Here is a 13,955-nt window from a genome sequence, read left to right on the forward strand (position 1 = left end):
ATTTATCATTACAGCAACCCTGTGACACAGGTAAAACTGAGAGAGTATGACTGGCTTATGATCACCCAGCAATCTTCCACGGTGGAGCAGGCTTGGGACTTGGGTCTCCCAGATACTAGTCCAGTGCTCTAACCACTATGCAACCCTGGTTGTCAGGGTTAATGTGCAGGTGCATGGTTCACTTGGATGCTGAACAGTGACTCTTTCCGCACAATCCTGTTAAAACATTTTGAGGCAGGAAATAAAACATTTCCTCCTTGGAGTTCCACATTGTTTTGAGGGGTTGAGTGCAGACATACATCATTGTAAAGTGTGTGGGGGGTGGGGTTGAAAACATTTTAGAAATGTTTTAGGGGATTTATGTGGCTAGCTTGATCTTGGAGCTAAGCAGGGTTAGCCCTGGTTTGTACTTAGATGGAAGACCAACAAGGGAGTCGATGCAGTCCAGCTACTGGCCAGGCTGCAGGAAGCTACCTCTATTTGCCTCTTGTTTTGAAAACCCTGTGGGGTTCCCATAAGTTCCCTGCAACTTGATTGCACTTACTGCCACCACCACCAAGCATCTATACCCTATTTCTGAGCTCCATCTGTCTGTCTGAGGACCAAGGATGACCAGAACTCTATGGATTATTCCAAAACCAATTGGACCATAGATTTAAACGAGGGCATTAAGATACTCACTTCTCCAATAACCCATAGTATGGACTTTGATTTTACTGCAGCTGAACACAGTTTTGTCAGAACATGTGTAAATGTTTAGATGAGCAAAATCTAAATGACAGCTGGACCCTCCTTCTAACAGGTGCCGTGTGCAGATTAGTACCGAGTGCACAGCTTGTACCGTGTGCAAACCTGATCAGGCAAGGGCACCTGATTGGTACCACTTTGTATATAGTTAGCACAGACAGCAGTGTGATGTGTGCCTAAAAACACCTGTGGTCTGGCGAAGCACTTTGTTAGTAGATAGCAATAAAATAGAACTGCACTGGTGACTGTGTATCTATCAGTTCTTGTCTACATTGCGTCCTACAAGGTGGTCTACGAGTAAATCCGCTGCTTCAACATTAGGTGTCCACTGCAGGAGCTTATCTATGGAAACGGCGGCTAGAGCAAGCACTGAAAATGTCTCTCCCATCATCTCTTGCAGCTTGGCCGGATCCAGCATTAAACTGGACCTGTTTGAGATACAGCAGAGTTCTTGATGGGTGGCTGAAGGCCTTCCCCCTTCAAGTGGTGCCCAGGGCATGCACCCTGGCTGTCCCACTCTATATACGCCTCTGTCTCACTGTGACCCTGAGACCCCTTTCCTAAGAAGAAGAGTTTGGATTTATACCCCACCTTTCTCTCATGTAAGGAGACTCAAGGTGGCTTGCAAACGCCTTTCCCTTCCTCTCCCCACAACAGACACCTTGTGAGGTAGGTGGGGTTGAGAGAGTTCAGAGAGAACTGTGACTTGCCCAATATCACCCAGCAGGGATGTAGGAGTGCGGAAACACATCTAGTTCACCAGATAAGCCTCCGCCACTCAGGTGGAAGAGTGGGGAATCAAACTTGTTCTCTGGATTAGAATCCATCTGCTCTTAACTACTACACCACGCTGGCTCCTAAGGCTTGCACTGTTAGTTCACAGACCCCCACTGTCAAAAAAAGGGGCTGGCATCCCAAGGGTCAGGCTGTGCATGCTTCTAGATCTCACTTGGCTTCTACGACTCCCAGGCTACACAGAGCCTGCCGGCTTAATCTCAGAATTACAAGATTCTGGCAGCCATTTGAGTGATTGTGCTCCAGCTTTATTAAAAAAGTTATTAAGCTTTGACATTTCTAAGTCAGGCAGCTGGGCCTAAGAGCTTTAGATCAGGGGTTATCTTAGCCTTATCACCATTTGGAAGGAAATGAAGGCTAAAGATGAATCTACTAGAATATGCAAAGCCCAAAAGAAACCGATGTAGGCTGTGTTTAAAGAACTTTGTGTGGAGTGGGGCAGAGAGAAATTGAGGGAGGTGAAGGCACTGCTGTAGTATGAGGGCCAAGAAGAAGAGTTTTGGATTTATATCCCCCCTTTCTCTCCTGCAGGAGACTCAAAGGGGCTGACAATCTCCTTGCCCTTCCCACCTCACAACAAACACCCTGTGAGGTAGGTGGGGCTGAGAGAGCTCCAAGAAGCTGTGACTAGCCCAAGGTCACCCAGCTGGCGTGTGTGGGAGTGTACAGGCTAATCTGAATTCCCCAGATAAGCCTCCACAGCTCAGGTGGCAGAGTAGAGAATCAAACCCGGTTCCTCCAGATTAGATACACGAGCTCTTAACCTCCTACGCCACTGCTGCTCCAAGTAGAATTGCCTGGAAATCCCAGGAGATTTTAGGAGCAGGTCCTGAGGTTTGGGAAGGGAATCATGCCACAGAATTCATAGAATTCAGCCATTTTTCTCTAGGAGAACTGATCTTGGTCATCTGGAGATCAAATGGAATAGTAGGAAATCTCCAGGTCTCACCTGGAGGATGGCACCTCTATGTTTGAGCGCCAATACTATGAGCTAGAAAACCACAGCTTCCTAGTTGGAATTTGAATACAAGGAGAAAATATAAGGGCCACACCAGTCACTAAGAGATTAAAAAATAAGGCTAAGGCCAATGGTGCTAAATGAAGTAAGACGTATATTTTATTACTCAGTTAAAATCCCCCAAATTCCATACCGATTGTGTCAACAGGCCTTTCCAGGGGAATCTGTAATATATAATATATATGCAATTGAATTATGGACTTTACACAAATAATGGTGATTTAGTTAAAAGTATATCAGTAAATCAAACATTATTTTAAAAGTCAAATTACAGGCTGTGCAATGAATTGTCAGACACTAACAAAACTGCTGGAGCTTATCCTGTCCTTGAGATCGCATGATGGAAAATGCAGGAAAATGGAAGGGGAAAGCCCTGGCAGGTGAGAGAGCTAAGATAAAACTGACCAGAACTTGACAAGTTTATGCTCAAATCTAAAGCATCTTTTGTGTGTGTGTGCCTAAATGAAAGATACAAACCTGTTACTCTTGCCGTGATTCTGCAGAAAGATTCCCTCCCTACCCTTTGACCCAGGGTGGGTGGGTCACGACCCGATGGGCTCCCTCCCCTTCCTCTTGGGTGGGTGGGTGATGATGGGCCCCCTTCCCCCCTCCCCTCCTTCTCCCTCCCCCAGGGTGAGTGGGCCATGACCAGATGACAGACCCACTCCCCTTTCCCCTCTCTCCCCCTCCTACTCACAGTGGGTGGGACACGACCAGATGACCAGTAGCAAATGCCACAACCTCCATTTAAAATTTGACTACCAGTGGTGGCTTGCTGACAGGTGGAAGTAGGATTGAGAAAGGCCTGCCTTGCTGGAAAAGATTCAATTGGAGTGGAGAAGGAATAAAGCCAAACCGAAGCCCTTAAGCCACACTGGTCTTGACGGGAAAGGGCACTCATCAATACACTGAGACCCTGAGAGAGCGGCACTCATTCAAGGGAAGGGCATAAAATGAAATAAAGCAAAATTCCATCGCAGAGCTGCGAACCTTTCTCCGGTAACTTACAGCCGTTCCAGCTGCAGATGCGTCCCACAGGGCCGGCTGGACTAAACATGCCAGAAAGTAATCCGGGGAGTGTGCAGTAATGCAGGAGGTATCGATTGAGGTTTAACTGCTCATGCTGCCCCATAAATGGAAAGGCCATAGCAAGCAAGCGTCGCAACCGGGCTCTGGGGAGGACAGTGGCAGTAGCTTCCCCTCCGTTTATGATAAAGCACAAGCTGCTGATCTTTGGACTTCTTCTGCAAGAAGTTGGCCAAGATCTGGCGCTTTGTGACCCTACAGCCCCTTGGCAAATGGCTGACGTTTGACCTTCATGAGCAAACACGAAGGGTCAGGCAACTGGTGGTCTGAGCACCTACAGTTTCCAACACTGGGTTGGGAAATTTCTGGAGATTTGGATTTGAAAACATGTCAGACCTCCGTCTTCTCATGCTACAGAGCTAGTCTGAGCTAGCTGAGTTCCTTACAGAGTCGCTATTTATACCAGCGAAAAATGCCGGCGTCCCTCTCATTCATCTCCTGATAGCACATTTAGGGTGACCACCCTCCAGAAGGAAGTGAGCATCTCCACACCACAGAGAGAAGTTCCTCTTAATGTGGCCAGGTCCCCATAGCCAAAGGCAGGTAGGGTTTATTTTATTTATTTATTTATTATTTAAATGTATAGACCGCCCAATCCCCAAGGGGCTCTGGGCGGTGCACAACATAATCTATGTACAATATATAACAAGGGTCGCAATAGTGACCATATATGCTAAAATTCGTTAAAACCATTAAAACCATGTAAACAGCAGTCAAAACAATAACAATAAAAATGGCGTCCCGCAATCCAATTCCTTTAAAAACCACCCCAAAAAGAAGGGAGCAACCAAACTCCTCCCCAAAAATAGCAATAAATATGCAAAAACAGATTATAAAGATGGGAACCGAGGAGAACCAGGAGCAACAAGAAACAGGGAAGGGGGGGGGGGGGGGGGGGGGGGGGGGCACCTCAGCGACTGGATGCTCCAAAGGTTGCCAGATCCAGGTTGGGAAACCAGGTTGCAGCTGACACTTTTCCTGCCATGCTCCTTTGGAAGCAGGCCAGGCCAGCGAGACTTTTGATTGACAGTGATCTGATTGGCTGTGCAGATTTTTTTTTTTAAAAAAAAAATGTTGCTTTGGCAGCAGCTGCCACCAGAGCTCCAGGACGTGGCCTGTGTCGCTGAAGTTAAATTGTGGCAGCCCTTTTGTGGTGGGCTGTGACTTCTACCACAGCCATTTATGCAGAGGTCAGCCGCAATTCCAGGACATCTCCAGCCACCGCCTGGAGATTGACAACCCAGTCAGGGACAAATCTTTTTTTCCACCTGAAATGCTATTTTTTCCTCATCAGGTCTTAATTGTAGGCCCTGTTCCCCTAAAACTTTGGCCATTTGTTTTGCAGAAGAAAATTTCAGAGGTCCGAGTGATTTAGCCTTACGATTTAACCATGCCTAAGTGAGAATGTTACTGGAGGACCGAGTTTCTTTTATATCTCAGCAGGTAGCTAAATTCTGTATGCTGGCACATAATAAGTGAAGAATCATGTTAGGACCAAGAGCCAGACCACATGATGGTGACTGTAATAATGCTATAAGCTGATGATATTTTTTGTGTATAGACTTATACCATGGATTTCTGTACAAATTCGATTTTTCTCTTTTGTTTATTGTTCTTCTTCTTGTTCTTCTCTTCTCTTTTTTGCTGGCCTAATGGCCGTAAAAAACCTGATAACTGATGACCATGCCTAAACTTCAGCTGGTCTAGGGTCACATTTTCCAACTGCTGAACTGTGCAAAGATCAAGTTGGTTCATATTTTCATTTGTTTCCCAGGATGCTCCAAGAGTCACCCCTCTGGCCATGGTGTTGAGAGCCGTGCGGAACGGCCGCGGTGACCATGCATGCGAAATGCAATCAGGACACGGCTTCTCCAATCAGCCCCCTTAGCCTCTAGTGCTTCTAATCAGGACCACCAAGTGGCAAATCTTTCTGAGGGTCTGTTGTTCAGACCAGGGGCCTTGCTTTGCTCTGTGATGTCTTAAAACCCGGCCAGTTATCCTGCCCCTCCTTGCTGGAGTCATCAGCAGTTATTTAGATTGCTTAACAGCTTGTCCCCTTGACTCCTATCAACAAGAGAATGATACAAATTCAGAAGAGTAGTCTCTGTATGTGGAGAAGCAGATACTGTTAAAATGATTTGCATCAGGATGGGGAGAATGCTAGGTAGGTTTTCTGAGGGTGGATGGAAGGTACCTGTGCAGGTGATTTGTGGCAGCAGATGGAAGCAACCACCAGGTGGCAGTTGGAACTGCAGCTATTGAGGAACGTCCAACTTTGCAAGAATGGAACAGTGCCAAGAAAAAAAGAGGAAAAACCAGATGAGACACTTATACCATTTTTTTAAGTGTAAATAGCAATTTTGATGGGGGGGGGGCAACTCAGACTGAGACAGTGGCACAGGATTGGGTATCTTATCTGTTCCCCTCTATTGCAGATGCAAATCTCATACTGCCAGAAATGTCTTTGTCCCACAGGGGGAATACATTTGGATATCATATATCAAATAGCCGTTTTGTGGTGGGGGGAGGGGCAACATGTGCGGAAAAACATGGTGCCAAAGGAAGAAGTTAAACCTCTGTCCTCTCATGCTAAACATGCCAGAAAGTAATCTAGGGAGTTTGCAGTAACGCAGGAAGTATCGATTGAAGTTTAAATGGCCCATAAACGAAAAGACTATAGCAAGCAAGTGTTGCAACCAGGCACTGGGGAAGACGGTAGCAGGAGCTCCAGTTTATAACACAGTTTATGACGTAGCATGAGCTGCTGATCTTTGGACTTTCCCGGCAAGAAGATGGCCAAGATCTGGCACTTTGTGACCCCAGAGCTCCTTGGCAAATGGCTGACATTTGAACTTCATGAGCAAACACGAAGGGTCAGGCAACTGGGGGTCTGAGCAGCTACAGTTTCCAACACTGGGTTGGGGAATTCCTGGAGATTTGGATTTGAAAACATGTTAAACCTCCACCCTTTTAAGCTACAGAGCTCATCTGAGCCAGTTGGGCCCCTTACAGAGTCCCTATTTATACCAGTGAAAAATGCTGGAGTTCCTCACATTAATCTCCAGATAGCAGGTTTAAGGTTGCCACCCTCCAGGTGGGGCTGAGAGAGCAGTTCCTCTTAAGGTGGACAGGCCCCCACAGCCAATGGCAGGTTGCCTGATCCAGGTTGGGAAACGCCTCCAAATGTGGGGGTGGAGCCTGAGGAGGACATGGACCTCAGTGGGATACAAGGCCATGGAGTCCACCCTCCCAGGCAGCCATTTTCTCCAGGGGAACTGATCTATAGTCTGGAGATGAGCTGTAATTCTAGAGACGTTCTCCAGGTTGCACCTGGAGACTGGCATCCATCATTCCTCAGGGAAAATAGTTGCTTTGGAGGGTAGACTCTATGACATTATACCCTACTGAACCCCATACCTCTCCCAAATTTCCTTCTCCCCAGGCCCCACCCCCTCAAATCTCCAAGAATTTCTGAGCCAGGAATTGGTCCCCTTACAGATCACATTTGGGACAGAATCTCAGATATGACTCAAACATTGAAAGTTTTGTAGGGCGAGCAAACACATGAGGTATGAAGAAGAGGAGGAGGGGGAGTTTGGATATACCCACCTTTCTCTCCTGTAAAGAGTCTCAAGGCAGTTTACAAACTCCTTTTTCCTTTCCCCTCTGTGCAACAGACACCTTGTGAGGCAGGCAGGGCTGAGAGAGTTCCAAAGAGTCACACAGTAGGTTTTTTCGTGTGTGGGAAACAAATCCAGTTCACCAGATAAGAGTCTGACGCTCAAGTGGAAGAGTGGGGAATCAAACCTGATTCTCCAGAGTAGAGTCTACTTGCTCTTAACCACTACACCACACTGGCTCAGATTGGTACAGAGGCCCAGAGCGATTTCAAGCCTCAGCTGGCAGTGGAAAGCTCTTGAAGGTTAAGGGCCTTGTTCTGGCCTGCAGTGGAGTTTGCTTCATTTTGGATGCTTTGGAGCTTCTTGAGAGCTCTACTGGGCTGGCATGTACAAAACAGTTTATGGGGAATCACAAGCTTTGCACAGTTGGTGAATGCCTTTCTCTCCCTCACTCAAGCTGCTCATTCTATTGATGTTGCCAAGCTCACAGTGAGGGCAGGGGATTCCTTAGACTCACTGCTGCTCAGAACAAAAATTAAGGCAACAAAAGGGGCCTCATGTATTTACCAGAAGTTATTGTTGTTGTTTAAATTTGATAGACTGCTCTACCGTCGAAGTTCATACAAGAAATCACAAAGGGTAGCTCTAGGAATCGTCTGGAAGTTTCTGGTGATTCCTAGAGCTACCCTGTTTACTTCCTGTATGAATGTCCAATAGATACCTGAAGCTGTATTTTTTTTTAAAAAAATCTCCCATTATGCTGGGCCCCTCATCGATGTCCAGGACCTGTATGACAACCCTAGTTTGCGATACTGAGTCTGGGTCTGATAACTTGGCTTTCTGCGCACAAAGGAATGTGAATGCCCTCCTCCAATTATCTTCAACATTCTCTTCTGTGAGTACATATGGTGAATATTCTGCAGATATCATCTAGGTTGGTGGATATTTGTGGAAATATCCAGCAAATATTTCATATACTGTATCTCCAGTTGACATCTGAAGATTCTGCAGTGTTGGATGATGCCTTATATATAGGGTTGTAAGGTCCCCATGGCCACTGTCAGGGGATGGGGGTGCTGGGTTTTTAGATCTAGGCTGAGAAACTCCTGGGGGTTTGGGAATGGAACCTGGGGAAGACAGGGATTTATTTTATTTATGTTTATTTATGTTTATATTTATACTCCGTTCTACCCCCAAAGGGCTCAGGGCGGCTTACAATGGCATAAAGCCTAAAATAATACAGTGCAATAGAAGGGTTGTCCCACCAGGAGGCTGACATCCCTGCTCATATTCAAGAGGACTAGACAAATGTCACCCTTTTTGATCTGATCCATAATTTTGCAACAGCTGTTGTGCACCTTTCCAGTGATTCACTCTGAATGTCTACAAACGATGTGTGTATATGGACATGATGTGCATTTGGATACATCTTTTACTTGTGATTAATACATATGCAACACATATTACATCTTCTTCCATCATAACATATTTGTCTTAACATGTATCAAATGCATATTCTACCTCCCCATCCCAAACTAGAATCTCTCCCCTTGGAAAATGGGCAAAAAGATATCTACAAAGTTCTTTTCCATGAGACAAACAACTCAGGTTTGAACAGCGGACTCTGGGGAGAATTCCTATGGGGGGAGGTGATCAGAAGCATCCCAAACATGTAGCCGTGAATAATTGCCAAGCGTTGACATTTCCACTCCGTGGCTGAGAACATCCGGTAGGATTTGATGAATGACTTGCAATGACAGTGAGTACATTTTCTATTATCTTAATTCATTTACGTGATCGCAACAGGCAAATGTCAAACGGTGCTATCAAAACTTGAGTCCCAGAGTTGAGTTTCAAGGTCAGGTTTTGGCATTACAATCCAGATTTCACGAATTGTGCAAATTGGCTTCTCGTCAAATGGAGCTTCCTTCCCCTTGGCCCATGCAACTTTCTTCCTTGGAAGACAGACCCAGACCTAGACTTCCTTGGAAGACAAACCCAGACTTTCTTCCTTGAGACAGACCCAGAAATTCCAGCTGGTTTAGAAATGCAGCTGCTCGAGTCTTCATGGGGGCCTTATAACAGGAGCATATTCAACAAGTGCTCCACCAGTTGTGTTGATTATCAGTGGAGTACTGAATCAGGTTCAAGGTCCTGTTTTTAACCTTTAAAGCCCTGAGCAATCTGAGTCCTGAAGTTTCATGAGAGGAAGGACTTTTCATGTATTCTGAAAACTCTAGAAGCAGTATGGTTGCAAGCTTAGGGTTGAGAAATTGCTGGAGGTTTGAGGTGGAGCCTAGGGAGAATGGGGGTTAAAGAGGGGATGAAACTCAGCAGGGTATAATGCCATAGAGTCCTCCCTCCAAAACAGCCATTTCCCCCCAGGGAAATAGATCTGTCTCATATGGAGATCAGTTGTAATTCCAAAAGAAGAAGGGTTTGGATTTATTCTCTGCCTTTCTCTCCTGTAGGGGCTTACAATCTTCTTCTCCTTCCTCCCCCATCAACATCTTGTGAGGTAGGTGGAGCTGAGAAAGTTCTGAGAGAACTGTGACTGGCCCAAGGTCACCCAGATGGAATGTAGGAGTGGGGAGACAAATCTGATTCACCATGTAAGACTCCGCTGCTCACGTAAAGGAGTGGGGAATCAAACTCGGTTCTCCAGATTAGAGTTCATTGCTTCTTACCACTACATGGTGGCTCTCAGAAGATCATGGTGGCTCTCAGAAGATCTCCATGCCCACACTGGAGGTTTGCATTCCTAGTGTGGAACTTTCTAGAAGAAGCCAAGAAGAAAGGAGGGTCATCTCCTCTGGCTTCTGATGGGATAACAGCGGATGCAGTGAAATGTGGAAGTGTGTGTGGAAGGGGGGCTTGTTAATACATTTTCACTTACTTAAATGATGGCCATTTCTGCATGGCCAAAATATCCCGGGATAAGCAAGAAAAATATCCCTGTGTAGCTAAGAATTCCGCACACTTCCCGGTGCTAATACAGGCCTGCCCCAGTGTTACCCCACATTATTTAACTTAGTCTGGGATTTTCAAAAATCACCAGCTTGGAAGTTCTTTTAAAAAATCCTGGTGTGACCCTGCTTGTGCCTGCTACTATGCAAAAACCAATCGGGAGCAGAAGCGGTTTATTTTTCCCACCCAGCCGCCTGATCTCCCCACCTGATGTTCACTCAAGCTGTCATTCAAAAGCAACAGCCAATCAGAACGTGGGACACTGGGCATGCTCAAACATTCTTCCAAAGTAAATACAGAAGTCCCGTGCTCATGCGGAGCAAACTGGAGCATTTCCTCCTGGTCCTAACTCTGCTCCTGGGAAGAAGCAGGGAGCCATGTGGAAGAAGAAACAGGGATAAATTAGATGTGATATGTAAGACTCCGGTTCAAACTCAGTATAATTGAGCTGTGCAGAAACGGCTGATACGTACAGCACATTTTTTTCTATTCTGTGACAAGCTAGCCTATGATAAGTTTTGCCCTGAACTGGATAGCCCAGATTAGCCCAATCTCTCCAGATCTGGGAAGCTAAGCAGGGTCTCCCCTTGTAAGAATTTGGATGGGAGACCCTCAAGGAATACAAGACAGCTGGGCAGAGGAAGACAATGACAAACCACCTTTGAATCTCTGTTGCTTTGCAAACTCTACTAAGGCAGCCATAAGTCAGCTGTGGCTTGTTGGCGAAAGAAATAAATGCCTTAAAATGACAAGCTTCTAGGTTAGTTGGACCTCTGACAAAGCTTATGTTGCTGTAACGATTTCTGGAGGCACAAAAGCATTTCGGCATTTGCTTGTTCATTTGGAAACAAATTAGCAGGAGCCTCACAGTCGATACAAAACAAAACTTTTTCTCAGTCCAAGGTAGCCTTCGGTCTGTCCATTCCCATTCCCATTCAAGTAAGTGTCAGGATTGACAGCTTGCCCCAGCAGCGATATTTTCCCATGCCCAGTGAAATCTCTGCTTGAAATAATTCATAATTTAAATGCAATATCAATATAAAGATGACAGCCTGTGGGAAAAAAATCGAAGAGAATTTGATGAATTTCCAGAAGCTCTTGGAAGCCGGATGACTCATGAGCAGCCGTGCGGCAGCACCACAGACCGTTTGGCAGCCTGGCTTACGGAGACGTTCGTGCCCATAATTTAGTGCGGTGATCCAACAGTGAGTTCCCAGGACTCCGAATGTGTTCTGCATCTGGGCTGTTGCCCTGTACTTCGGAGGCCAATGGCTGCAAGGGCAAGTGAAGGCAAGTGAGGGCAAGTGAGGGCAAGTGAGGGCAATGGGAATGAATCAACAAACCAATGGGAATGAATCATGTAGCGCTTTAAAAAATACAAGAGAGAAGGTTGGCATTTTTTTCAGCACGAATGAAAAACCAGGAGCCATTTCTATTATGCCCTCACTGTACAAGCTGTTGCTATGATGGATCAAGTCCCTTTGCCTCATTTCTTGAACACACATAAAACTGCTTTGTGCAGAGTTCCCAACTCTTCCATGACACTAGGATTTGGAGGGCATCAAAAGGAGGAGGAGGAGGAGGAGGAGGAGGAGGAGGAGGAGGAGGAGGAGGAGGAGGAGGAGGAGGAGGAGGAGGAGGAGGAGGAGGAGGAGGAGGAGGAGGAGGAGGAGGAGGAGGAGAAGAAGAAGAAGAAGTAGTAGTAGTAGTAGTAGTAGTAGTAGTAGTAGTAGTTTGGATTTATATCCCCCCTTTCTCTCCTGCAGGAGACTCAAAGGGGCTTACAATCTCCTTGCCCTTCCCCCCTCACAACAAACACCCTGTGAGGTAGGTGGGACTGAGAGAGCTCAGAGAAGCTGTGGCCCCAGCCCAAGGTCACCCAGCTGGCGCGTGTGTGAGATCCCCCACCCCCCCCCCCCCCCCTCGCAGGTTCCCCCCCCCCCCCCCCCCCCCCCCCCGGCTCCCCCCCCCCTCCCCTCCCCCCCCGGCGCGCGCCCCCCCCCACCCCCCCCCCCCCCCCCCCCCCCCCCCCCCCACCCCCCCCCCCCCCCACCCCCCCCCCCCCCCACCCCCCCCCCCCCCCACCCCCCCCCCCCCCCACCCCCCCCCCCCCCCACCCCCCCCCCCCCCCACCCCCCCCCCCCCCCACCCCCCCCCCCCCCCACCCCCCCCCCCCCCCACCCCCCCCCCCCCCCACCCCCCCCCCCCCCCACCCCCCCCCCCCCCCACCCCCCCCCCCCCCCACCCCCCCCCCCCCCCACCCCCCCCCCCCCCCACCCCCCCCCCCCCCCACCCCCCCCCCCCCCCACCCCCCCCCCCCCCCACCCCCCCCCCCCCCCACCCCCCCCCCCCCCCACCCCCCCCCCCCCCCACCCCCCCCCCCCCCCACCCCCCCCCCCCCCCACCCCCCCCCCCCCCCACCCCCCCCCCCCCCCACCCCCCCCCCCCCCCACCCCCCCCCCCCCCCACCCCCCCCCCCCCCCACCCCCCCCCCCCCCCACCCCCCCCCCCCCCCACCCCCCCCCCCCCCCACCCCCCCCCCCCCCCACCCCCCCCCCCCCCCACCCCCCCCCCCCCCCACCCCCCCCCCCCCCCACCCCCCCCCCCCCCCACCCCCCCCCCCCCCCACCCCCCCCCCCCCCCACCCCCCCCCCCCCCCACCCCCCCCCCCCCCCACCCCCCCCCCCCCCCACCCCCCCCCCCCCCCACCCCCCCCCCCCCCCACCCCCCCCCCCCCCCACCCCCCCCCCCCCCCACCCCCCCCCCCCCCCACCCCCCCCCCCCCCCACCCCCCCCCCCCCCCACCCCCCCCCCCCCCCACCCCCCCCCCCCCCCACCCCCCCCCCCCCCCACCCCCCCCCCCCCCCACCCCCCCCCCCCCCCACCCCCCCCCCCCCCCACCCCCCCCCCCCCCCACCCCCCCCCCCCCCCACCCCCCCCCCCCCCCACCCCCCCCCCCCCCCACCCCCCCCCCCCCCCACCCCCCCCCCCCCCCACCCCCCCCCCCCCCCACCCCCCCCCCCCCCCACCCCCCCCCCCCCCCACCCCCCCCCCCCCCCACCCCCCCCCCCCCCCACCCCCCCCCCCCCCCACCCCCCCCCCCCCCCACCCCCCCCCCCCCCCACCCCCCCCCCCCCCCACCCCCCCCCCCCCCCACCCCCCCCCCCCCCCACCCCCCCCCCCCCCCACCCCCCCCCCCCCCCACCCCCCCCCCCCCCCACCCCCCCCCCCCCCCACCCCCCCCCCCCCCCACCCCCCCCCCCCCCCACCCCCCCCCCCCCCCACCCCCCCCCCCCCCCACCCCCCCCCCCCCCCACCCCCCCCCCCCCCCACCCCCCCCCCCCCCCACCCCCCCCCCCCCCCACCCCCCCCCCCCCCCACCCCCCCCCCCCCCCACCCCCCCCCCCCCCCACCCCCCCCCCCCCCCACCCCCCCCCCCCCCCACCCCCCCCCCCCCCCACCCCCCCCCCCCCCCACCCCCCCCCCCCCCCACCCCCCCCCCCCCCCACCCCCCCCCCCCCCCACCCCCCCCCCCCCCCACCCCCCCCCCCCCCCACCCCCCCCCCCCCCCACCCCCCCCCCCCCCCACCCCCCCCCCCCCCCACCCCCCCCCCCCCCCACCCCCCCCCCCCCCCACCCCCCCCCCCCCCCACCCCCCCCCCCCCCCACCCCCCCCCCCCCCCACCCCCCCCCCCCCCCACCCCCCCCCCCCCCCACCCCCC

The sequence above is a fragment of the Sphaerodactylus townsendi genome, linkage group LG12 (genome assembly GCF_021028975.2).
Source record: "Sphaerodactylus townsendi isolate TG3544 linkage group LG12, MPM_Stown_v2.3, whole genome shotgun sequence".
Lineage (NCBI taxonomy): Eukaryota > Metazoa > Chordata > Lepidosauria > Squamata > Sphaerodactylidae > Sphaerodactylus > Sphaerodactylus townsendi.